Source organism: Quercus suber, unplaced genomic scaffold, assembly GCF_002906115.3.
Source record: "Quercus suber isolate HL8 unplaced genomic scaffold, Cork oak 2.0 scaffold_248, whole genome shotgun sequence".
In the NCBI taxonomy this organism is placed as follows: domain Eukaryota; kingdom Viridiplantae; phylum Streptophyta; class Magnoliopsida; order Fagales; family Fagaceae; genus Quercus; species Quercus suber.
This window is the reverse complement of record NW_027069704.1, coordinates 849,161-872,519: the sequence shown is the minus strand read 5'-3', so window position 1 is coordinate 872,519 and position 23,359 is coordinate 849,161. Positions and strand designations below refer to the sequence as shown.

Here is a 23,359-nt window from a genome sequence, read left to right as displayed (position 1 = left end):
AGAGCTTTTGTTTTTAATTGATTGAGAAGAGGCTATTACTATCTTTAAACTATGTATCACCTAATCAAAAATCATGTGCAAGTCATGTGCTTTCAATTTCCATCTAACATGACAGTAAAACTAACTTTATGGTGCAAAATGTGACAAATGTCAAAGTTTAGAATGCAAAATGTGCATTTGAATAGTCTAGGGTGTAAAGTGTAATCTGGGGTATAGTTTAGAGACGTAAAATATAATTTTTCCTAAAATTTTCAATAAAAAATTGTTATAGCATTTTTATTTCTATATCTTCATGTTGAATAGTCAAAATCCAATTGCTTTAATAGGAGAGAATGGTTTAATTGTTGGTTGGTATTTATAAGAGGTTCCCAGCATTAGAAATGGAAGCAGAATATTGTCATGAACCCCCAAGGTCGAGTGAGGAAGAAGATAAGCTAGGACGTAGTGTCAACAAGTTTAAGGAGAGCAATGGAGCAAAGCAATTTACCCCACCATAGACTCTTGTTAATTATAGAGATAGTCTTGTGGGAGATATTCCTAGAGCTTATAAGCAAGCCTTCAAGCTGGACAACATCTGGGATGATGGTGAGGAGTCGGATATAGAAGTTGAACCTCTCATCAAAGGGATGGCGAAAGTAAAGCTGTCAAAGGAAACCAAGGCTCGTATCAGAGCCCTATGGTCAAAGGCTTTGATAGTGAAAGTGTTTGTTAGAACTATTGGATTTAGCTATCTCATTTTCAAGATCAATGCCTTATGGAAACCTGTAGCTAGGATGGACTGTGTTAACTTTGGGAAAGACTATTTCTTAATTAAGTTCTATAGTTCAGACGATTATGACAAATTTCTTTGTGGAGGCCCATGGTTTATTGGTGAGCATTTTTTGGCCATTAGGCCTTGGGAACCTTATTTTAGAGCCTCAGGAGATAATCTAACATTAGTAGCAGTTTGGGTGAGGTTCCCTGAGTTGCCTATTGAGTTTTATGATATGGAAGTTGTTAGGTTCTAAATGTTTAGAACAATTGGCAAATCGTGATCACAAACTTGTCTAGATATAGATCTTAGAGTCTATAGGTTTTATTAGACAATGCTCAAGGTGATTCAAGTCAAGATTCAAGAACATACAAGCTGCAGGAAGAAGACTTCATATTCTGCCTGGTTCGATCGATCGAAGAACAGGCTCGATCGATCGAAAATCGTATCTGCAGAATTTTAAGTCAGCCCAAATAGCAGCTTAAGCCCATTAAGGATTATGGTTTTAGATCTACTTCTCCTACTATATAAGGAAAACCCTAGAACGTTTTTGGGACTTTTAGTGAGAGAGATTAGAGTGCCTCTTGTGCCTCTTTTTATTTTTAGGGTTTTGTACCCAAACCTCTCTAAGTCCTTGTTGCTCAAACATTGCTGTTTATGTGAATCTCTTGTGAGATCATTGAGGAGCTTTCCTTCACATATACTTAGGGTTTCCAAGATTCAAGATTATGTCAAGAACTTGGTAATCATTCAGTTGCAGATTCAAGAACTTAAAGATACACAAGCGGGGGTGCTTGTACTTGATTAAAGAATTCAAGAAAGAAGGAGTCCGTGGATTTAGAGCTTGCACGTGGTCGTGTCAATAAGTTCTACTGGTGGGTAGCATTAGGAAGTCGAGCGGGGAGCTTGTAGTCCTTTTGTATGAACTTCGATTCTTTCACATAGTGGATTCAGGTTTACCTTGAGGATAGCTAGGTCAAATCCTCCCCAGATTTTTACCGTGTGGTTTCCCGGGTGATCATATCATTGTGTCTTTTATTATTCCGCTGCTTTATTATTTTGATATGATTATTTGATTGCTTTAACTTAGAATTGCATAATTTGACTAAGTAACAACTTGGCTAATTAACTAGGCTACGCAATTTGGTTGGTTTAAGGGGTCTAAATTTCCAACAGAAGTTTTGAAGGAAATAGGTAGTGCTATTGGTCCCGTTCTCTGCATTGATTCCTACACTGCCACGAGATCACGTGGATGCTATGCAAGACTCTATATACAAATTGATCTAGAGAAGCCTTTAATCAACTCCATAAGGATAGGTAGGTTGGTGCAACAAGTAAAATATGAAGGTATTTCTTCTCGTTGTTTTTCCTGTGGGAGGCTTGGGCACAAACAAGAGAACTATTGCTACTAGATCAAGGAAAAGGAAAGGAGTAAGAGTGAAGCATAGAGAAGCCCGAACCAAAGGAGTGAGGAAGAAGAGTAATCGGATCCTAACTTTGGTCCTTGGATGTTGGTTACAAGGAAAAAGAATTTAGTTAGAAATGGACAGTCAAGATTTCTCTTAGGGAATGATCAAAAGAGAGACGTTAGCCCGAAGGGTAATTGTCCAAAGAGAGGCAAATAGTGAGGATTTAAGGGATGGCGTTTAGTCAATTCCAACAAAGTGGAGGTGTTTTCTAATCACCCTGACTCAACACGTGCCGTATGTGATGTTCCTGACCAAAGGGCAATGCCGAATGAAGATTTGGGCAATCTTGAAGGATGCTTTAGAGCAGCGAGCCCAGTACAAAGATCTGAGGAGATTCAGACTAATGGGAAACATCACTTTGTTCCCTCGGGCACAAAATCATGGGGTAGTAGGTCTACTGGGTGAAGGGATCCAAGGATTTGAAGAGACAACACCCCTCAGCTTCCCAGAGAACTTCCTCCTCAAAAATTCACAGAGCAGCAAGAATGGAGGGAAACCGCTTCAGTAGAAGAAGTTTAACATGAGGTGGTTAGGCGATATGGCACCGGAACAACCTAGTAGTGGCGCCTGACAAGATCATCCTTTAAATCAGATCGGCATCGACAAAGAAGGTGGGGTGGTGCAAAGAGGAAATGGGTCAGACATGGAAGCACATCTTCCCCATCAGTCCAACGAGCTTCAGGTCAGGGATTCTCCCTTTGGACCACCCGACTTGGGGTTAGACGCCCAATCCCTGGTGGAATTTCATAACGAACATTCCACTGCTATCATGGAAGGAGACAGAAGCTTTGAGCATCCAGAGAAGGCCATCAGTAGTGCCTCACTTCGATGAATTCAGATGGTTGGTATAGGAAAGGAAACTAGTGGATCTGAGGGGAGTGACAACAGCTTTTATGGGGAACCACCTAATGTTGAAGCTAATTCAAATTCTTGCTCCAGTCAAGAAGTGTGATATGCTGATATGTTGCAGGGAAGATGTGGTGGGAATACTGAAGTACATGATGATATGGAAACTAGGGTGGAAGAACTCGAAGGATTTATTGAGGAGGATAGGATGGAGTATGGTAGAAGCTACCACAATGAATCCTAGTCAAGTTGAGGTTCCCTTAGGTCAGTTTGTGAAGATGAACATTCTCATGTGGAATTGTAGAGGAGCTTTAAATCCAGATTTTAAGAGGAGGGTGTTTGAAATGGCTATGAACCACCATCCATTGATTATGGTTATTACTGAGATTAGAGTGGGGGGAAGCATAGCTGAAAAGATCATTAAAGGGCTCCCCTTTGATGGTTTTGTCACCACAAATACTACTGGGTACGCTGATGGCTTATGGATCCTATGGAAAAGGGAGGATGCGGAAGTTAATCTCTTATCAGCAATAGAACAGGAGATTCATGCTTCTATTAAGGTATGTGCCTCAAACCTTTCTTGGTTATTTTCTGCAATTTATGCTAGTTTAGCTGAATGGAGAATCCTTTGGTCCAATATAGAAAAGGTAGTGTTAGGTTCTAAAGACTTAGGATTCATGTATTTAGAACTCTAATGTGTAATGTTGGCAAACCATGAACAAAACAATATGTTTAATCTTGTTTAGGCTTGCTCAAAGTTGTGTAATTCATGTAAAGTTGGAATCGAGTGGCTACAAATGCATTGGTGCATTTCGGCCTGGCTCGATCGATCGAAAGTTAGACTCGATCGATCGAATCTCGGGCAGAATGTTTTTTTGCAAAATTTTCCAACTCAGCCCTACCTCATTAAAAGTTTTGAGTTTTCTAATTTTACCCTAGGTATAAAAGGAAAAACCCTAGCCACGTTTTTGAGAGTTGTTCTGAGTGTATTGCTGCTCACACTTTACGGTTTGTGTGAATCTCTTGTGAGATCCTTGAGGAGCTTTCCTTCACATAAACTTAGGGTTTTCTATGTAGAGATTACTTTAACATCTTGATGATCAACTAAGTTGCTGCCATTGGAGCTTAAAGAATAACAAGCGTGGGTGCTTGTACTTGGTGGAGAATCCAAGAAAGAAGGAGTCCGTGGATTCGGAGTTTGCGCATGGTCTTATCAGTAAGTTCTACTGTGGGTAGCATTAGGAAGTCAAGCGGGGAGCTTGTAAGTCCTTTTGTATGAACTTCGATTTTTTCGCATAGTGGATTCAAGTTTACCTTGAGGATAGCTAGGTCAAATCCTCCTCAGGTTTTTACCGTGTGGTTTCTTGGGTCATCATATCAATGAGTTTTTCACTTTTCCGCTGCTTTATATTCTTGATATGATTGTATGTTTGTGATAACCTAGATTTCCATAATTTGACTAAGTTAATCACTTGGTTAATTAACTAGGTTAATCTGGTTGGGTTAAGAGGTATAAAAACCGTTCAAGTGGTATCAGAGCAGGTAGCTCTCTTGTTTGAGATTTTTTTATTTCTGAGTTGATCCTTGACTCCCATTGTCATGGATTCTTGGAAAATCTTTTTGCTTATATGTCAACTTGTCTACTTGTTGTTTTTGCCCTTTTTTGTTTTTGTTAAATCTTTTCTTGAGTATCTTAGTATAATCATAAGTGATAAGAATTATGTATGCTATACTGCTTTAACCGCCTTAAAGGCACGTGATTCTTATATTTGGTATTTGGATAATGGTTGTTCCAGGCATATGACAGGAAACAAAGGTTTATTCAAAACACTCTTTGAAGGAAAGATTGGAACAGTCACTTTTGGAGATGGAAGCAAATATGTGATTGGAGGTATTGGAACTGTGGACATTTCAGGATTGCCAGTGTTTGAAGATATTTGGTATGTTGATGGATTAAAGGCCAATTTACTCAGCATAAGTCAGATTTGCGACAATGGACTAAATGTTCTTTTCACCAAGTATGAATGTGAGATACTTGATGGAGGAGGTGACTGTATGTGTGTTGGTGTAAGGACAGCTGACAACTGTTATGGCATAACACCAAGTGTAAACAACAAGTGCTTTAGTGCAAAGATTGATCAAGTTAATTTATGGCATCAACAGTTAGGGCATGCCAATCATAAGCAGTTAGAGAAGATTTCCAAATGTGAGGCAGTTATCGGTTTACCTAAGTTTGAGAAGATAGATAAGTGCATTTGTGGACCATGTCAGATAGGTAAACAAGTAAAATTCAAGCATCCTTCTGTGACTAGTGTGCAAACTTCAAGACCTTTAGAGTTATTACAAATTGATCTTATGGGTCCTACCAGAGTTCAAAGTTTGGGTGGAAAGAAATATATTCTAATTGTTGTGGATGACTTTACTAGATATACTTAGGTTGTGCTTTCGAAAGATAAAGCTGAGGCTCTTGAGAAGATGATACATCTGTGCAAGAAATTGCAAGTTGAGAAAGATACTGTGTAGCTAGAATTAGAAGTGATCATGGAAGAGAATTTGAGAATACCAAGTTGGCTACTTTCTGTAATGATCAAGGCACTCATCAAGAGTTCTCATCACCCAAGACACCTCAACAAAATGGGATTGTGGAAAGGAAAAACAGGGTTGTTCAGGAGATGGCACGGGTCATGCTACACAACAAAAAGTTGCTAAAATCCTTCTGGGGAGAAGTAGTCAACACTGCTTGCCATACACTCAACCGGGTGTATTTTAGACCTGACTCCAAGAAAACTCCCTATGAACTCTGGAGAGGGAAGAAACTTGTTGTCAAATATTTCAGGACATTTGGCAGTGACTGTTACATTCTACGTGATAGAGAGAAGTTAGAAAAATTTGATGCAAAAAGTGATAAAGGATACTTTCTAGGATACTCTTCCACTAGTAGAGCATATCGAGTGTACAATATGAGAACCAAAACAGTCATGAAATCTTCAAATGTTGTGATAAATGATGAAGTGTGTTCAGAAGCTCCTTCAGAAAGCACTGCTCCTGCTCAAGATAAGTCTCTAGAAGTTTATGATTCACTTCCTGCTGAGTATATAGGGAAACATAGTGAGGAATAATTGTTACTATTGAATGATATAGTCTCAGTACCATCAAGTTCAGAACCATCCACTCCGGTTCATGACACTCGACGGGTACAAAGTGAGCTTAGTCCTCCTTCTGAACAGAAAGGTACCACTACATCTCTAGTTAAAGGTCTATCCTCTAGAGTGAGATTGAACCATCCTCCCACAAACATATTGGGTAGTCTGAATGATAACAAGAGATTGAGATCAAAAGCCCTAAATGTGATTACTCACTCATGTTATCTATCCCAATTTGAACCGAAGAAAGTCGATAAAGCACTTCAAGATGCTGATTGGGTAAATTCCATGCATGAAGAACTTCACCAATTTGTTCGAAATGATGTGTGGGAATTAGTTCCTAGACTGAAGAGTGTGAATGTGATTGGAACTAAATGGATCTTTAAGAACAAGTCAGATGAACATGAAACTGTGATCAGAAACAAATCAAGACTTGTTGCACAAGGGTACATGCAAGTGGAAGAAATCGATTTTGATGAGACTTTTGCACCAGTAGCAAGGTTAGAATCCATCAGGTTACTGTTGGCCATAGCAAGTCATCTGAACTTCAAGCTGTACCAAATGGATGTCAAGAGCGCTTTCTTGAATAGGATGCTACAAGAAGAGATGTATGTTGAACAAACTAAGGGCTTTGTTGATCCTCACAGACCGGATGATGTCTACAAGTTGAAGAGAGCCCTCTATGGTTTGAAACAAGCTCCTAGGGCTTGGTATGACAGATTGACTGCATATCTTACAGAGCATGGATTTAGAAGGGGATTTGCAGATACAACTCTCTTCATAAGAAAGGATAAGACTGGTTTTATTGTAGCTCAAATTTATGTTGATGACATTGTTTTTAGGGCTACTAATGATGCTCTTGCTCATTCTTTTGCAGATGAAATGAAGACGATGTTTGAAATGAGCATGGTTGGTGAACTGACTTATTTTTTTGGGATTGCAGGTAAAGCAAACGGAGTTAGGAATCTACATCAATCAAGCTAAATATGCAAGAAATCTAATCAAAAGATTTGAACTGGACAAGGCTGCTCATGCTAGAACACCGATGGCTGCTAATGTAAAATTAACAATTGATCCATCAGGTGAGTCTGTTGATGTTACTTTGTATAGAAGCATTATTGGATGTCTTTTGTATTTGACTGCTAGTCGGCCTGATATCTCTTTTAGTGTTGGTGTTTACTCTAGATTTCAGTCTAATCCTAAGGTTTCTCATTTAAATGCTGTTAAGAGAATTGTAAAATATGTGAATGGAACTTGTGATTATGGATTGTTTTATAGCAAAGAGTCTAATTTGTCTCTTGCTGGTTTTTCTTATTCTGATTGGGCTGGGAATGCTGATGACAGAAAAAGCATCACTAGGGGTTGTTTTTATGTTAGAGCCAATCTTGTGGCTTGGATGAGTAAGAAGCAAAATTCTGTTTCTTTATCCACTTCTGAGGCAGAATATATTGCTACTGGGAGTTGTTATTCTCAGCTCTTTTGGATGAAAAATCTGTTGAGTGATTATTGTGATAATTCTAGCGCTATAGATATATCTAAGAATCCTGTTCAGCATTCTAAGACCAAACACATTGAACTTAGGTATCACTTCATTAGGGATTTGGTTGAAAAGAAAATTTTTGTCCTTGAGTATATCCCTATTGAACGTCAAAATGCTGACATCTTCACCAAACTTCTTGATGGAAGTAAGTTTGAGATACTTCGTCAAGTAATTGGTGTGCTTCGGTGTCCCTAGTCTCTTTTGGCTTTCTTGGTCCTTGTGCTTCATTGCTATTCTCTTTTGTGACCATTGTTCTTTGGTTTTGTGTTTTTTGTTTCTAGGATTTGCATTGCATAACATTCATGCATTTCATTCTAGGACTTATTTTTTTTTTTTTTTTTTTTTTTTTTTTTTTTTAATTTTTAAAGGAGAAAGCAAATTGTGTTTGACACTATTTTCTTGATTTTTGAAAACAAGGTTGGTTAATCTATTTACTCATAACAGGTCTTGTGTACCTTGTTTAGCTTTGATGAGCTTATTTATTGCATTTTACTAGTTGAAGCTTTGTAGTGCATGTTGTGTGGGAAAGATATTTATGGTGTTTATCACCTTGTCTTAATCTTGAAGTCACATGTTATTTGACTGTCAGACTTGATCCTTTTGAGAAAGGCATAAATAACCATCTCACCACTGCTCACTAGCCAATCATGAACACCTTAGTGCATATCATAAGATTTTGTGCTTGAGAAAGTGTAGCACATGCACAAAAAGAACATAAGGTGTAGCCTCGATCAATTGCTTAATGCTTAAAATTGGTGTGTACTATTAGGCTTGATGCCAAACTCACATAATTAAAACTGGTGTGTACTATTAGGCTTGATGCCAATTCACATAATTATGAGGCAAAATTCAAGAAACTTACATGATTGCAAGCTTATGTTCTAGGAGATGTGGGAGTTATATGATGTAACTCTTTATGTGATAATCTCTTTTGAATTCTATGTGATGGATTTCGTAGACTTTGTGATTGATTGCTATTCACATATCACCTCACATGTATCCCAAGCTTTTACGAGTTTGCACACACTACACAAGTTACTCTTTGCTAAACACTGTACATGTTTTAGTGTGTGTTTCTGGTCTGACCAACCAAGTTTGAAAATACCTTGAGTATTATGCAAAACATTCTTTCTGCTTGAAAATTAAAGGGAGATTGATTGAAATTTTCTTTAGAAAACTAGGATTAAAACTTGGGTTTTTGAAAAAGCATTTCATCTCATACTCATGCATTTTATTCTTCATATTTTAATGCTTTGAGGAGTTGTGCCCAATATGTGTTTGTTCTTTTTCAAAATTGTGTTTTTCTCAAAATATTTTGTGAGCCTCTACCTATTTCGATCGATCCATTCTGTTTTTCGATCGATCAAAAATGTGCTTAAATTCTTTTTAAAAGTCTCGGATTGTTCCGATCGATCAAATGTAATTTTCAATTGATCGAATATCGTGAATCAGGTTTTTTTAAAATACTGTTCTTGACTTTTTCAAACTCACTTTTTCAAAACTTTTCAAACCTTTTTTCTCTCTCTCCAACTCGGCAAGGCTCCACAGTGCTTTTTTTGTCATTTTCTTCCAATTTTTTTGCAAGGTTTCTCTCTCCTAAAGCCGGTATGTCCATATTACTCTTCCTTTTGTTGTTATTTTCTCATTTCATGCATTTTTCATGCATTTTTATTTGGGATTTTCAAACTATACATAATTTGGGGATTTTGATGAATCAAGCCTTATTTTATGAAATTGATCAATGGGTTTTGTTGGCATATGGGTATATTCATGATCTATAATGGTTAATTTGATCAATTTTGTGATTTGTGAAAAATTGAAAATTCTAGGGCTTGAAATTGATCCGATTTGGGGATTTTTTTCAATTGGGTTCAATTAATAAAATTGGCTTGTTGTTTTGATAAAATTGGTCATTCTAATCTGTTTTCAATACTGTGTGATGATCAATTTATCAATTTGTTTCAAAACATTCAAGTGGTTTTTCAAATTTTTTAGGGTTTTTGTTAGAAATCCTATGCTCAAGCCAATTTTGTAAAATTGAACTTAATTTGAACTTTGTTTACTGCATTAGTACATGCATCATGACATTGTACTTATTCATGCATCATATAGATTTTTGTTTCTACATTTTTTTTGTGCTAACTTGCAGTCTGCCATTGGTTTTGTTTTTTATTTTGTTCTTTTGGTTTTCTCCTGTGTCTTTGTCCTTTCTTTAGCATCATGCCTAGGAAGACTAGGGCTCGTAGGTCTGTTCCCTCACCTTCTCCTCCCCCACCTTCTTTTGATCGTGAGAAGTTTCCGAGTGAGAAAAACACAATATTTTTGAGAAGCTGAACCTTAGGAGAAAGATTTGGGCTGAACGTTCTGTTCTTTTAGATGAGCTTAATCTTGCCATTAGGGTAAATTTTGAGCGTCGGGGCTAGTTACCTTTGCTGGATGTTTCTGATCCTTCTTCAGCTACCTTGATTAGAGAGTTCTTTCGAACATCTCTCTCTGCATCTATGATTCCAACACTTTAGTAAAGAGTTAGATACGAGGCGTAGAGTACACCATTACTCCTATTGTAATGGCTAATGTTCTAGGGGTACTTGTGGTCTAGCACCCTGTCTAGCACCCTATCTATCCTTATGATGTGTCTCCTCCTTTGAGTGATGTTATGTCATACATCACTGGGTCTTCTATCCAGCGGGGTTCTGATCCTAGAATTACCACTACTAAGCTATCTAAGTTGCATTATCTTTTCTTTAGGATAGCCTATCACTCTATCTGGCCCATTTCTCATCTTCACACCATTCCTCTTGAGTGGTGTGTGTTTTTGTACGCTCTTGTTACTGATGCTCCTATTACTTATCCTCATTTATTTCTTCATTCTTTGAACAATGTTTATAGGAGTTCATCTTCTTCTCATGCCATTGTTCATCCTATTTTCATTCATAGGATTTTGCTTTATCTTGATCTTAGTGGTTTCCCTTCCTCTGAGCCTGTTCATGTTATTGCTCCCATAGGTGCATCTTTTCTTCGTCAGAGGGCTGCTCATCTTCGAGCTGGCTCTAAACACGCTAGGTCTGAGCCTTCGAGCTGGCTCTAAACACGCTAGGTCTGAGCCTTCTAGTAGGTCCTATTGGTGAGGATGTTCTTGATCCTGATGTTGATGCTGCTACTGCTCATGTTCCTCCACCTCTTTCGGATGACTTTGATATTCGTCGTACCTTGGAGAATGTCATGACCGTTCAAGCGGCTCATAGTCAGATTTTGGTGGACTTGCTTGACGAGATTTGTGCTCTGTAAGCCGACTTTGCACATCTGCGTTCACCTTTACCACCTTTTTTTGAAGATGGCGTGTGATTGTCCTTTGACATTCCATCACAAAAAGGGGGAGTAGAGTTTTGACATTGTAGAGGAGGTTTTGTAGTTAGGGGGAGTTTATTTTTGTTTTGCAGAGTTAGTGGAGATATTGGATTGTATCTAGGTGCTTCACTTTGTATATCATTTTTGGGGCTATTCATGTTAGGGGAAGTTACATTGTTTTTGTTATACATGATTGATATACATGATTCTTGTTTCTTGTGATTCACTGCTTATTGATTTATATTTATGAGTTATTCATTGATATATGTCTTTATTATGTGTTGTGTGAAACATACAAGAATGTTATACTTGTTGATTAAATGTTTTCTATCACACATGTGTTTATGTGTTTGTTGAGTGTTTCAGGAATATACAGGTTGATTCAATTGAGCTGCTGTCTACACTTGCAACTGATGGATATTAGTTAGGATTGAATTTGAGTTTATGAGCATTATTTTTGTAAAGGGTTTTTCTTTGTAAACTTTGAGCTTTTAATTTGTGTTTTATCACAGATTGCCAAAGGGGGAGTTTTGTTAGGTTCTAAAGACTTAGGATTCATGTATTTAGAACTCTAATGTGCAATGTTGGCATGATCAAAACAATATGTTTAGTCTTGTTTAGGCTTGCTCAAAGTTGTGTAATTCATGTAAAGTTGGAATCGAGTGGTTGCAGATGCATTGGTGCATTTCGGCCTGGCTCGATCAATCGAATCTCAGGCAGAATATTTTTTTGCAGAATTTTCCAACTTAACCCTACCTCATTAAACGTTTTGGGTTCTCTAATTTTACCCTAGGTATAAAAGGCAAAACTCTAGCCATGTTTTTGAGAGTTGTTCTAAGTATATTGTTGCTCACACTTTGCGGTTTGTGTGAATCTCTTGTGAGATCCTTGAGAAGCTTTCCTTCACATAAACTTAGGGTTTTCTAGGTAGAGATTACTTCAACACCTTGATGATCAAATCAGTTGCTACCATTGGAGTTTAAAGAATAACAAGCATGGGTACTTGTACTTGGTGGAGAATCCAAGAAAGAAAGAGTCTATGGATTCGAAGCTTGCATGGTCGTGTCAGTAAGTTCTACTGGTGGGTAGCATTAGAAAGTTAAGCGGGGAGCTTGTAAGTCCTTTTGTATGAACTTCAATTCTTTCGCATAATGGATTCAAGTTTACCTTGAGGATAGCTAGGTCAAATCCTCCCCAGGTTTTTACCGTGTGGTTTCCTGGGTCATCATATCATTGGGTTTTTTACTTTTCCGTTGCTTTATATTCTTGATATGATTGTATGTTTGTGATAACCTAGATTTGCATAATTTGACTAAGTTAATCACTTGGCTAATTAACTAGGCTAATCTGGTTGGGTTAAAGGGTCTAAAAACCATTCAGGTAGGGTAGTTTCTTAATCTTCCTTGGCTTATGATTGGAGATTTTAGTGAAGTGCTTTATAGGGAGGACAAATTTGGGGGGAATCATATTAGCTTAAACAAAGCCCTAAAGTTTAAACCATGTTTGGATTCATGTAGTTTTGTTGACCTTGGATTTGCTGGGCCTAAATATACTTGGACCAATAAGAGGCAGATTTCGGACTTGATTTTGGAGAGATTAGACAGGTGTTTTTTCAATCCCTTCTGGAGAATTTTGTACCTTAAGGTGGTCATTACCCACCTCCCTAGAACTTTCTCTGACCATCACCCTGTTTTGATAGAATTATGGAAACCCAATATGGACAGATTGGTGAGGCCTTTCCATTTCTAGACTATGTGGCTTCTACAGCCGAGTTTCCCTAGGATTGTTAGAGAAGCTTGGCCCAAGGAAGCCCCCTTACAACTGGCCATTTCAAATTTTACTAGGAAGGCTAAGTAGTGGAATTATAAGGTCTTTGGAAACCTTTTTGCGAGGAAAAAGAGAGTGTTAGCCAAATTAAATGGGACTCAAAAGGCATTGGCTGAAAATCTTAGTGAGTCTCTTATGAGGCTAGAGAAACAACTTATTGATGAGTACTACTATACTTTGCTTCAGGAAGAAGAGTTCTGGGCACTAAAGTCTAGGATTAATGTTGATGCCTTTAGGGACCGAAACACCTCTTATTTCCATGTAACTACTGTAGTTAGGGGGTAGAGAAATAAAATAAGGTGTTTGAAGGATTTATACGGGGGAATGGATAGTGGAAGAAGAGGTGGTGAAGGAGCATATGTTGAGTAGGTTTAAGAGACATTACTCCATGGCTTTGGATATGTCTCACAGTTATTCCCCTGTCTCTAAATTCTCTTATAGCTTTCTCTCCAAAGAAGAGAAAAATTGGATGGGTAGGGAAGTCTCTGATGAGGCTGTTAGAAATGGTTTATAGGCATTGAAACCATTTAAAACCCCAAGGTCAGATGGTCTTTTTATCAAAATTTCTGGCATGAAGTGGGGAAATCAATTTGTGAGGAGGTGAGGGCAATTTTCAAGGATGGCTTAGTTACGGAACACCTCAATGATACCCTTGTGATCCTTATTTTGAAGTGTCAAAGACCTAAATCCCTTAATAACTATAGACCGATCAGTCTTTGCAATTCAGTCTATAAGATCGTATCAAAGATTTTAGTGGAAATAATTAGACCTTATATTAGCAAGCTTGTGTCTTCAGTCCAATCAGCTTTTGTGCCTGTGAGGAAGGGAATAGATAATGTCTTAATTGCCCAAGAACTCTTCTATGCCTTGGATAGAAAAAAAAAAAAAAAAAAAAAAAAAAAAAAAAAAAAAAAAAAAAGATAAGGAGGGGTATATGGCCATCAAGGTAGATTTGGAGAAGGCGTATGATAGACAGGAGTTGTACTTTATCCACAAAGTTCTTCAAGCATACCACTTCCCCCAAAACATTATTAAGGTGATAATGAGTTGTGTCACTTCAACTAAGATATCTATTTTGTTTAATGGTGGGGCGTTGGAGGCTTTTAATCCTTCGAGAGGGCTTAGACAAGGGGACCCAATATCATCGTATATGTTCATCTTGTGCATGGAGTACCTAGGCCATTTAATTGAGAAGAAATGCATGGAGGGAGTGTGGAAACCTTTGAAAGCATCCTGGGACAATATAGGAATTTCTTATCTATTTTTCGTGGATTTAATACTCTTTGCCAAAGTGGATGAGGAATTCTATGAAGCTATTTCAAAAGTGTTGGATGAGTTTTGTTAGGAGTTCGGTCAAAAGGTGAGCATGGAAAATTCAAGAGTTTACTTTTCTCCTAATGCGCAAGCTGAAATTAGAAGTGAAATCTGTACAAGACTGGGAATTCAAACCACGGCTAATATTGGGAATTACCTTGGGTTTCGGATTAACCATAAGGGGTTCCAAGGAATAGGCTGAATTTTAATGTGGAGAGGGTGATGAATAAGCTGGCTGGTTGGAAAGCAAGGTTCTTATCCTTCGCAGGAAGGTCCATGTTGGTGAAATCTGTAATGTCATCAATTCCTAACTATGTTATGCAAGCCACTGCCCTACCTGCCCATCTTTGTGAGAAATTAAACAAAATTAATCGTGACTTCTTATGGGGTTCAACTAGTGAAAAGAGAAGGCTGCATTTAGTTGGTTGGAGCAAGATCATTAGGCCAAAGGAAGAGGGAGGCCTTAGGATTCAAGCGACTAAAGCTAAGAATTTGGCATAATTAGCCAAGCTAAACTAGAGAATGAATCAGGAAAAAGATAGTCTTTGGGCTAAAGTGATCTTAAGTAAGTATTGCTCGGTGTACAGAAGGAGAGCTTGAGACCCAGATAAGCTCCCAGCCTCACCTAATTGGAGAGCCATCAAGGCAGGCTTCCAAACCTTTGCCGATAGAATATGTTGGGGGATTGGTGATGGAGAAAGGATTAAACTTTGGTCTGATTGCTGAGCAAGGGGAAGTTCCTTGAGAGAGCTGATTGAAGGCCCTTTGACACAAAGGGAAATTGATTTGATTTTGTCTGATTTGCTCCTTGGGCTAGAATAAGGGTGGAAGTGGGAGATTTTATCATTTGAGCTGCCTCCAAGTATTAAGGATAGGATTAAAGCTATTCCAAGGCAACAGGTTAGTAGAGGGGAAGATTTTATTATGTGGAAACATTCAAAGGATGGAGAGTTCACCACCAAGTCTACCTATGCTCTTATAAATGGCCCTCAACAGAACACTATACCATTCAATAGATACCTTGCCAAAAATTGTAAATTTTCTATGGTTGTGTATGCACAATAGCGTGCCTGTGAGGTCTATACTGGCCATGAGAGGTATAATATCAGATAGTTGCTGCCATTTGTGCAATAACTACCCAGAGACCATAAGCCATCTGTTAAGAGAATGTATTGTGGCAAAAGATTTCTAGTATAAACTTAGGGTCCCCCCAGAGATGGTTAGCTCGTTTGTTGATATGGATGTGAACTGTTGGTTATGGGTTTACTGTCAAAGTAAGATGTCTCACCCCTCTTTAATGTCGTGGAGCTATGTTTTTACCTTTGCTATATGGAATTTGAGGAAGCATAGAAACGGAATGGTCTTCAATAACACTACCTTGAATGTAAATTTGCACAAACTTAGCTCAAGCCAAGATTTGGAATTTTATTACTATGTGGGAAAACTCAATAGCCAAAGGAATATGGTGGTTTGTAATGTTTGTTGGAAAAAACCTCCCTCAATTGGTGTAAGTTAAACACAGATAGAGCCTCTCTTGGTAATCTGGGCAAGGTAGGAGGAGGTGGGGTTATTAGGGATAGTGATGGTAGATGGATGAAAGGCTTTGCTAGGCCAATCGAGTTCACAACCAGCATCATGGTTGAGTTTTGGGCACTAAGGGTACGTTTGGTACACTGAATGTAGATTACATTAGGAATAGTAATCTTTATTACTAGGAATAGAAGATATTGTAATGGAATAATTATTACTATTCATAAGTTTGGTTGTTACATATAGAAAACTTGTAAAAGAAGATGTATAAGGAAACTTTACATTTCTGGAAATATATTAATTGTAAAACCTATTATATACACTAAGGAATAGCTATTAAATCCATTTTAAAGAGGAATAGCTATTCTTCAATTTAAAGAATAGTTATTCCAATGTAATAATTAATCCGTATAATAAAGATGCTACCAAATGACCGAATTGATATTACACATGAATAGCTATTCTATTACAAGAGCTATTACAGTGTGCCAAACGTACCCTAAGGGATGGATTGTTGCCTACAGATCAGATCAGAGTGCAGAACCTGGAAATTGAGTTAGATGCTAAGGTTGTTGTGGAGCTAGTTCAATCCAAAACCCCCTCTAATGGTTTATATTCCTCTCTGCTGGCTAATTGCANGGGGAATAAAATGGGTAAAATTCTCTAGCTTTAAGGGAACAATTTAGCTTATGGATGGGGAAGTTAGTATTTTTTTTTTTCTTTCTACTCTCTATATTGTTCTTTCTTTCCATCTCTTTCTATTAATCTTCTTGTTAATTTTGTATTGCAGCTATGTATGAATGTCTATTGTCACTTCCTACAAATTCATTTTGACAAGGAAGGGAATTCCAAGCCTAGATTCCATGAGTTTAACCAACGCACTAACATGAAGAATGTATAGCTAACAAATGGACTCAAATTTGTATCACATTCAGTGTTCAAGGAGGCATTAAAGGAGTGGTGTATTAGAGAAAATCATGATTAGGCAATAAGTGGAGAGTAACAACTAGATGTAAAAAAAATTATAAAAAAAAAAAAATGGTTGGAAGATAGAGGCATCCCAAACACAAATGGGTGTTATTTTTTATATAATTATTGATTCATTGGGTGTTAGTTTTTTTTTAAACAATTTACTATTTGTAAACGTTCATTGATATTTTAATTCATGGTAGTTGAGGAGAACAATTTACTATTTGTAAACCTTTTGGTTTGATATTTCATCGCTTAATGTATATCAAAGCAATCAAATAAAGTGATAGTGTCAGTGTTAGCTGAGAAGAATGATTTTATGCAAGCCATATATTGGCCTCTTCCTGATAGGATAAATTTCACTATTTTCCTAATGATTTTTTTTAGCTTTCTCAGTAATAAGCTCTCAAGAAATTTCTACTATTTCATGAAAGGAGAAACTTTCTTTAAATTTCCACTGCACTTCAAGCTAGCAGCTTTTTCAATAACTCATACATTGGTGGACTTCCATTAATTTCATAAATTGAACATTACATAGTTGTGAATATTTTTATATTATATTACATCTAATCTAAATAGGTAGGTATATTACATCATAAGCCCATTTTTTAGGGCTCCTACATAGATAGTCATTGTAATGTATATATAGTAAGTTGGCACTAGAGTCCAGATTTACAAAAGCCACTGAAAACATCTCCTTCATGTTGATTGATTTTCTCCACATGACAATTGACTTTGACATTTTGGTAAAATATATTGATATGTTCTCCAAGCCACTTAGGGATCCTCTGTGTGCATTGCAACTTTGTTCTTCTCCAACCGTATACATTATGATTCTACACAACAAAAAAATTAAATAAAAAGAAAAATAAATTTATTAGACTATGCACAACTTAGAAACCAAACACAAGTAAATGAAACCAAAAAGAAACAAATGAACACCCCCTAAACCAGGTACTTCCACCACATGATTCAAAAAAGTATAACTTTGTGTCACATGTCATGAAAATTAATTGCTCTATTCTTAGCTTGTCAGATCAAGATGTAAACTGCAGTTGATATTAGTTCATACTACTAAATCTAATAAAACCATAATCATAAATTCATTATGTTTGGGTATTGTCAAATTTTTCCTTTACAAAACTAAGTTGCAATTAATAGGACTCCAATAATGTAAGCAAAGAAGTTCTAAACAACAAAAATATATAATTGAATCAATGAAAAGGATTTGCATATAGAAGAAATAAGTAATGAAATAATAGTTTTCTACATTTCATCAACCACAACTAGATGAGTCATAAGCTCATAACATCAAATATTTGTTACATACTTACTCCCCACCAACAAACTCAAGGACAGTTAAAATGATTCTTTTCTTCTTTTTCTCTAGTAATCAAATTAACGAAATCATCAATCACCTCACTTGAATCATTTAGAAGAAGAAAATTTTAAAAACCAGTGTTACCTTTTGAACCACCAAATGTAATACAGCCACTGTTTTTTCAAATTTTCTTTCGCAAATCATTAAAAGAATGACATGATATTATACTAGAGAACAAAATCACCTCACTTGATATGTACACTAATTTTAAGTCCCAAATTTAATGTTTCTTTCATTTTTAATTTCCATTAGCTTATATGAAACAATCAAGCTCACTTATTAATCATCTAACTACACTACATATACCACATTCATTATAGAAGAGCCAAGTAAATAGTTAATAATAGTAGCCCAGCTTGTTCTCCCACCAATTAGCTCACAACCATATGGTGCCAAAGTAAATTCTCATCAACGGATTCATCATAATAATATACTCAAAAAGATTAAGTTATTAGAAATGCATCAAAATAAACTAGAATTATTATCAAGAAATTACAAACCCATCTAAAATCCTACCAAACAACCAACCCCTCTGATGGCCACATCTCTCTTAGGCATTTTATCAAACAGCTATGTAGCATACTCAAAAAACATTGCATTTTACATACAAAGAGCAGTGAGTTGGAAAAACAAACAACTATGGGCATTTTACCACAACCAAGCCTACCCAATCCACCAAGAAAAAAAATCGCACAAGGAGAATTGGAAAAACAGAGAAAAAAATAAAATAAGGGAAATAGAAAAATACACCAGCGGTGAACAGCCAGTGAGATGACGGTGGAACTCCGGCACCGGAGACAGGATACCAACGTGGTTATGGACTTATGGTTGGATCATCTCCCCTCTCTCTAAACTGAGCTCAAACTTTCTCCCTCTCTCTCAACGGTTCAGGCTGTTCAGCTTTAGCTTTTATTCCCACGTGCCTCTCACGTGAGTTTTACCATTAGTTTATTAACGAAGAGTAACAGAGGTATTGATTTAGCAGGTGTTTAAAGTTTAAGAAGTAAATTAGCCAAAATTAAAGTTCAGGGGGTGTTATGGCCACTACTTAAAAGTTTAGAGGGTGTTTGAGCATTTTTCCCTAAAGATTGAAGCAGATCTAGATCAAATTTTAAAGCAATATGATTTTGAAATCACTATGTTGAAATTAAGTATTAAATATTTTTTATTATTTGTAACTTAATCTAGTTGTTATAAATATGGAACAACTTTCCTTTCAAGGTTCTTCGAGAAAATTGGAATGAAATATGGAGCAACTCGACCTTGAATGATTATTCATGATAATGTATGTCCGAACTGCACCAGGTTTTCAGCACACTGCTAAATATAGTTCTTTTACTAATTAATATTTAGTACTAAATATAGTTCTTTTTTACTGATTAATATTTAGTACTATAGATAAGATTCGAACCTATCTTCCTTATTTGATTAAAAAAAGAAAAAGAAAAAACTATCTTCCTTATTTGATTGTAAAATACTTTAAAAATTAATATAACTGAAACCCACAACTAAATATAGTTGTTAAAAATATGAAATAATTTCATTAAGGTTCTCAAAAATAAAAGAAATGAATGAAATATGGAATGACTCAATGCTAAATGAATATAATAATAAAAAGCAAAAGCAGACGGGAAGGGAAACGTTTTCATCTCGTTCAAATTAGAGTGAACTCACTCTTGTCTGTACTAAGGTGGTCAATTCCGTACCGTACCGGCCGGAATGGCCGGTATATACCGGACTGGTCAGTGCACCGGTACAGATAATCCCCTCGTTTCGTACCGGAAAAAATACCGGCCTTACCGGCTGTGTACTGGCTGTACCAGCGAAATCCGGCTATTTCGGCCGGTAAATGAATACTGGGCCGAAACATGAAAAGTCTCATTTGTAGGGAAAGAAAACAGAGAAGAAGGAGAAAAGGAAAAAGACGGCAATGAAGTAGGGGTGGCGCCGTGAAGCAACTGCTTATTCTTCTTCTTCTTCTGCTTCTTCTTCTTCTTTCCTTTTTTTCTTGTTCTTCTTTGTCAGGTCTGTCCGTCTCCCTCTCAAAAAAAAAAAAAAAAAGCTGAACCTTTTTTTCTTCTTCTCTGTTGGTCTGTTCATCTCCTCTCTCTTTTGTTTTTGCTTAACTTTGTTATGTATGTGGTGTGGTTTCTCACTCTCCCTTTCTTTGTTTTATATTTGTTTTTGAAATTTCCTAAGCTCTCCATGTGGCTGCAGGACACTGACACCAGCTGCCAAGCATTGAAAATATTGAAAGCATTTAATTTTTCAATAAAAGATGAGCCCCAACGTGAAAGCTCTCTCCATCACTACTTTCAGCTTTGGCCTTTGAACCCAAATGATGTGACATAATGTATATGTATTGCTATATTGCCACGGTATTGCAACAAATTTATATTTTAAACAATGCTAATATTACAATATTTTAAATAATTTTTGTCATAATTTATAATGTGAGGTGTTATAAGTGATGAAAATGTAAACCCACATGTACTCACAATTTTTTTCACCCCTCACAACTTATCATATAAGGAATTGTGGTAAAAGTTAATAACTCCATAAAAATATATATAAAAAGCTGCAAATGTGATATATTGAGTTATTAGAAATATAACTTTGTATATTATATAAAATATTAAAAAATAGCGGTAAATCCGAAATGGTACACCGGTATTGACCGGTATCCGAAATATATCGTATCGCTGACCAAACCGGTACAGCCTCCGGTACGGTATTGACTTCCTTGGTCTGTAAACCACAAAGTCATTGAAGCAATAAAATTTTGTAAATTCTAGGCCAAAAGTATCTATATTTGTGTTGGGTCCCAAATAATTTTATCACTAATATATTACCAATTCCAAATAGCAATTACACACAAGGACACAAATATTTACATTAAAAACCATTTCTCTTTAAAGGGAAAAGCCACAGCACAAACTTCGAATGAATTCACCATTATCAAATCAATTACAATAATTCTCAAGTTTATGCCTAACTTGAGATCCACTAAATATAATAATAAATCCACTAGTGTATGTCTCACGGTTAAAGAAAATCCACTTGGTTTCTTTGCCCTTACACACATTATTTCACTCAAAGGCGGCAACACTTTGGTCTTTCTTCTCTATTTTATTCTCCACGCACAGCTCTCTCTTGGCTGCCTTCTTTTTCTCTAAGTGGCTCCCTCTTGGTTGCTTTCTCTTTTCTCTTGTGTGGCTTCCTCTTTCTCTGTCTCTTCTATTTGCAATGCACTAAAAAAAACCATATATAAACATTGTTTATATATTAACCTAACCAACCATATACTACTACAAACATATAGATTGGAACTTACATTCAATCTCTTATTTGTAATAGGATTAGTGTCCATCACGTGGATCTCTTGCCATCGATTATACAATATTGGGCTAGACCATGCACTCAATAATCTCCCTTTCCAGCCCACCGATGGGAGAAAATCTTTATCTTAGCTCTTCAGTTTAGATTCATGTTGGTCAAGTTGACTCTAAGCTTGACCTTCTTCATTATATTTACCAACATAGAGAACACCTAATCAACATCAATCACTTTCATTCTTAAATAATTAATCTCATATTGGATATCCTTAATCCAACCTCTTGGCTCCCCCTCATCAGAAGCTCAATTATTCTTGAAGCTAACAAATCGATGTTCTCTAGCAGTCCTCTTATCATGAGGTTCAACAATCTCTAATGGAGGATATTACTCCCCTACTCAAGACCTCCAAGGTCTTTAACTTCATCATCATCCCATGTAGTCTTAGCATCTTCATATTCTTCATCACATATTACTTTCTCATCTAAACCACTATTAGGCTATGAGAATTTCACCATCTTGGCATCATCACCATCAATCCCAACTCTCATCTATGGAGTCTTTTCAAAATCTTTAATCTCATTGAACTTCTTCTTACAGGTCTTCACATGAGTCTTGTACATACCGCAACAAGCATGCCCTCTTGCAACAACTAATGATCCCTTAGTAAGTTTCCATCTTCCATTACCAAGGTAGTGACAATAATTTGCTCAATCCATAGCCAATCTAAAAAACACATTCATCCTTAAATCTAGATTATGTCGCACAACCTTCAATATTACGGTGTTACCAACACTGGTTTCTCTGCACACATCACCAGTTTCCACAATTTTCAAATAACTGGAATTACCCATCTTCATTGCACCAAAGTTTTCTACTTTGTACGTGGTAAACAACCTTTTCGTAGGGATAACAAGGTAGGAGGCTGCCAAATTAACAACCCACTCAAAATCATTATTAACAACATGCTCACACTTTTGCTCTTCAACAAAGAGCACCAAAACATCCTTAGCAATCACAACAGTTGTAGTATTTTTCTCACTACCATTCTTTTCTTCTTTGCCTTTAGTTTAATCTTTATTCCAATGCTAACAATTTCTTCTTATATGGCCCTTCTTTTTCCCCACAATAGAAGCATTAACTAGTTTCCTCAAACTATGACCTATCATTAAACTTAGCACGATCATTAGATCCTCTAATTCTACCTCTACTTTTGTTCTCAGTGACAAAAGCTTGATTTTGTGCATTGTCTATATTCACATCTCTCATGCGAACTCCCTCACTTAAAATCAAATCTCGAATATCATTATATTTGAGTTTGTTTTCCCTGTAGAATTACTCACTGCCATTCTTATGGTTTTCCAACTGTTTGGTAATGAAGCCAAAGTAATCAATGCATGAACTTCATCATCAAATTCAATCTCCACTAAGGATAATTGATTTGTGATCGTATTGAACTCATTCATATGCTATGCTACAAGAGTGCCTTCTGCCTTCTTCAGATTAAACAACTTCTTCATCAGATGCACCTTGTTATTAACCAACGACTTTTCATACATGCCAGACAATGCCTTCATCAGATCTGTTGTGTTCTTCTCCCTTACGTCATTGTGTGCAACTAATCTTGATAGGGTTTATCGAATAACTCTCCGTATCTGTCTATCAAGAAAACTCCATTCTTTATCCTTTATAGTATCAAGTTTCTTCCCCAAAAGTGGTAGATGCAACTTCTTCCCATAGAGATAATTTTCAATCTACACCATCCAATATCCAAAGTCTGTTCCATCAAACTTCTCAATTCCTGAAACCTTGCCTTCTCCCCCGGCCGTTGATTCTACTCAAACCTATGCTCTGATACCATTTGTTGGATCCCAAATAATATTATCACTAATATTACCAATTCCAAAT

The 23,359-nt window shown here is 36.6% G+C and overlaps 1 long non-coding RNA gene across 1 annotated transcript; it reads right to left on the bottom strand.

Moving 5' to 3' along the window:
- Positions 1-17,214: 17,214 nt before the first annotated feature.
- Positions 17,215-19,478, bottom strand: LOC136070641 (uncharacterized). Its single transcript, XR_010631880.1, has 2 exons — positions 18,867-19,478; positions 17,215-17,573 (listed from the first exon to the last, which is right to left on the bottom strand). It is a non-coding gene; the product is annotated as an uncharacterized LOC136070641 (long non-coding RNA).
- Positions 19,479-23,359: the final 3,881 nt, after the last annotated feature.